Source organism: Adiantum capillus-veneris, chromosome 5, assembly GCF_014529385.1.
Source record: "Adiantum capillus-veneris isolate H3 chromosome 5, ASM1452938v2, whole genome shotgun sequence".
NCBI classification, from domain to species: Eukaryota; Viridiplantae; Streptophyta; class Polypodiopsida; order Polypodiales; family Pteridaceae; genus Adiantum; species Adiantum capillus-veneris.
Window position 1 is genome coordinate 49,118,484 of NC_140935.1, and position 4,425 is coordinate 49,122,908.

Below are 4,425 nucleotides of genomic sequence, written 5' to 3' on the forward strand. Positions count from 1 at the left end.
AAATACAAACTTGTTTGCCAGAAGGTAGTAGCAAAATTTCTTTACTGCATAAACCATTGCCAAACCTTCTCGCTCTGTAGTGGTGTACTTCCTTTCAGCATCGTTCAATTGACGGCTTGCAAAGCTAATGGGATAGTCGAATTTATGTTCTCCTGGTTGAGTGAGAACACACCCAATAGCAAAGTTTGATGCATCAATATGCACATGGAAAATGACATCCCAGTTAGGTGTCCTTAAAATCGGAGCACTTGCTAGTGTTTTCTTCAATGGTTCATAGGCCTGGTCACACTCTTCAGTCCATTTAAATTCAATGAGAAGCTTGTACAAAGGACGTGCTATCTCAGCAAAAAATAAAATAAACCGTCGATAATAACCCACGTGTCCCATGAACCTTTGAACTCCGTTGTAATTGGTTGGTGGTGGTCACTCTAGAATAACTTTAATTTTGCTCTCATCGGTTGAGATACCATTCTTGGATACTATATGCCCTAAAATAACTCCATGCTTGACCCAAAATTGGCATTTGAACGGGTTCAATGAGATACGATATAACCTACACTTTTCAAACACCTTCCGCAAACATGATAGATGTTCTTTCCAAGAAGAGTAAACACAAAGGTCGTCTAAGAAAGCTTCACAAAACTCTCTCAAATATTCTTTAAAAGCAGTGTTTATTAATCGTTGGAATGTAGCAGGGGCATTTGTTAAGCCAAAAGCCATCACACGAAATGCAAACACGCCAAATTCCGTGATGAAGGCAGTTTTAGCTTGGTCCTCTAGCGCTATTGTGATTTGGTTGTAGCCTGAGTACCCATCTAGAAAGCTATAAGCTTCCTTGCCTGCAACTCTTTCGAGTACATGTTCGGAATATGGTAGGGGGTAATGGTCTCTTCTAGTAGCTGCATTAAATTTTTGAGGTCCACGCACACCCTGAGTTTCCCATTCTTTTTTGGCACGATAACTATTGGAGACACCCATTCAGAGTGTTCAATAGGATATATGAACCCACATTTGATAAGATTTTCTAGTTCTTCTTGAATGATCTTTGCGTACTTAGGATTCATCGGGTAGGGTCTTTGTTGTACGGGCTTCGCAGTGCTAATCATAGGGATTGTATGTTGGACCACAAAAGGTGGAACACCTTTCATATCATGGTATGTCCAAGCGAATATGTCCTTGAATTCCTTGAGAAGCTCTTTGAGGACCGCCTCTTCAACTTCTGTGAGGTCTTGGGCAATAAAAACAGGTTTTGATTCTTCACCGGGGTCGGCTAATTCTATTTCTTTAACTATTGCCGGACCATCATAGATTCCATTATTCCCATCGATAGGTATTCTTTGGGCTTTTGTGTACACAACCTTTGCTTCCCCTGTGGTGTAAGATTTGAAATGTTCTGGTGCAGGATGAAAGTCTGTGGATTCTGGTTGTGCTTTGGTTTGTGCTTCCATTTTTGCTTTCTTGTGTTGTCGAGCTAACTCTTGGTTTTGACGCCTCCTTGCGGTGCGGCTCAACTTTGGCTTGTCTATGATCTCTAATTGGGCTATGTCATGGGGTCGTGGTCTACACCACATAACATTTTGGAGATATGCCCCCCAATTGTCTACCAATTTTCAATGAGCATCACATGCTCCTATATAACTGAGCCATTCTGCTGAGGATCTCTTCTTTTTTATCCTAGCACGTACATTGGCTCGATATTGACGCCTCTTAAGATTTTTCTTTTTCTTATTTGAGACCTGCTTTTGATTTGCATTTAGATCTGGCTCACTAAAGGAGTCCTCGTTGGTGTCCTCTTCACTCTCGGAGGAGCTATCATGGGTTGATGTGCTCGGTCCTTTCGAATGTTTTGACTCTGAACTTGCTCCACTCTTTAATTCATCAGATTCCGAATCCGTTTCACTCTGGAAGTCAGTGTCTGAGTCGTGTTGGTTAAAGTCCTCTATTGAGCTATCGGTGTCACTGTCAGATTGGTCCACAATTGCCTTGCCCTTAGAAGATACATGTATGGAACTTATCATGTTCAGAGGTGCAATTTGTGGTACCTCTTCCCCCTCTGGTGTGACCCAAGTGGTTCCTCTATTTCCCCAGGTATCTATGGTTGCAGCTAGGTGTACCCAGTCTACGTTGTCTGATTCCGTCATACCCGGTAACACATCCATGTAAGGAGAATCTTGGCCAATGTCTGTATCCTTCTTACAAGTGTAACAATATTGTAGTGGGGCCGAGTGAACTGTGGTGTCAGAGCGATGATCAATAATGGTTTTACTCCCTAAGAGGTGTACCTTACCAGACACCAAATCCACTCTAAGGACAGAGTCTTGGAATTGCAAATAGACATGATTTTAGACCAATCATGAACCATTTGTGCTTCCCTCATGAATGGTCGTCCTAAAATCATTTCATATGACATAAGGTGTTTAGAGAAATCCATTACAATGAACGTATGTCGTACCTTGTGTCCTAGAACTTTGATCTTAAGATTCTTGAGCATCCCCATCGGTTTGGCTATGGTACCATTTGCCATCTTTACCACAATGTTATTAACACTAAGGCTGGGTTTTCCCATGGATTCCCAACAATCTTTTGTAATGATGCTAACTCCCGCACCACCATCAAGAATTCCCTTTATAGTTAATCCCTTGGTAGTGATGGGTAGGGTCGCATTAGACTCGTCGCCTTCAAAATACTGCCCTAATTCGTTAATGGGTACCTCGATCACAGACTCGTGTCCATCTAAGTCAAGTGATTGCACATGATTTTCCTCATCAATCATAATCGAGTCACGCCTATTTGGTTGCGCAAACTGCGGTAATCCCGTTCGTAGCTCTCTGTTAAGGAATGCTCGAAGTGCAAGGAATAACTCAGGATCTCCATACAGCTTTGCTATGATCGTGGTTCAAACCTCAGAATACATGAAGTCCACTAGTTTGGCAACATTCATTGGCATTTTGCAGGGTGTAGGTCCTTGACTAGGAACTGGTGAGGATGGAATCTCATATTCCTCAATGGGATCAGGTATTCCTTCGTTAAACATCCTTTCCAACAAGAAGGGTGTATGCTCACTTTCTGATGTCCCGTCCTCACTCCCTTTTTGGATGATACTAGATATGGATAACGGTCTATGGTTCATGTGGGGTGGATGAACTTGAGTGGGAAACATTGTGTCATGAATTTTGACATGCATGGGTTTTGGTTCTAGTTTCCTTTGAGTCTCCTCCACTAAACCTCTTAGATGTTTCACTTGCTCAATCTCGTCTACTGGGTTTGGGTACGTCCCAATCTTCTTTTTACGATTCTTCCCTTTTTGCCCTTGCGGTTTATCTTGGGGGTCTTGGATTGGATTTGGAAACACTTGTGGTGTTTTCAGAGGCTCTTTATGGTTTTCTCTTATTCGGTTTTCATTTGATTCCATGTTACGGTTTTCTTTGTTGGTCTTTCCCTTTGTGGTATTGGTTCTAGTCTCCATTGTCTCGATTGAATCTGAATCATCCTCGAGGTCATTCATATACACGGGGTCATCTCCTGTTCCTATGTTTGTTTTGGAACTTGGCTTTGAATTTCCCGTATTCTGCGACCTCTTCCTTCGTGTCTTCTTTTTCTTTGCTTGGATAACTGACGCGGTATCTCTCTCTTCGAGGATATGGCCTAGCCCTTGAAGCATGGACCGTGTAATCGCATAAGCGGGTGCGACGGGTGGTATTGGCGATGTCACACTAGCAATTTCGACCAAATTTAGGGGTGTGATTTTAGGCGCATTTGGGTTATAGGGGCATTGGGCAATCAAGTGATCTATGCCACAACGATTACATGTGAATATTGGCATTGCAGACGTGCTCCCTTGATTCATTTGCATCTGTGCAGCATTCTTTTGCAGCCTAATAGGGCACTCCGTTGCCCGATGTGGTCCACCACACTCGTAGCATTGAAGAGGTGGCCTCCTAGCCTGGGTGTTGATATTTTGACCTCTGGATGCGAGAGAAGCAGCTTGATAAACCGGCTTGACTTGCCCCCAACAATCTTCCATGTAGTATATAGGACACTCTTCCAATGTATCAAGTCCGTAGGCAATACTAGTGTCTATTTCCTCCTCACAGCCATCTGCATAAGCATTAGATGGCTCGCAACCCACTTGGTTCATAGGGGCGACTCTTGGATGCGGGGGCTGCGGTCCTAGCACAGGAGGTGGTAGCGGTGTAGCTTGTACAACATTTTGAGATCTAGGGACCATGTGTTGCGGTAGTTTCTCAACAGGTGGAGCAGGCATCAATACAGGAGCTCGAGGTGCATCCGTCCAGGCTACAGATGGTCTATTTTCCATCATACGTTTGATCATTAAACAATCCTTAGCTTGGTGACCATACCTACCATATGCGTTGCAAGTTCCATAAAATTTTACTCTAAACGTAGGGCACTCCCTAGTGCTAT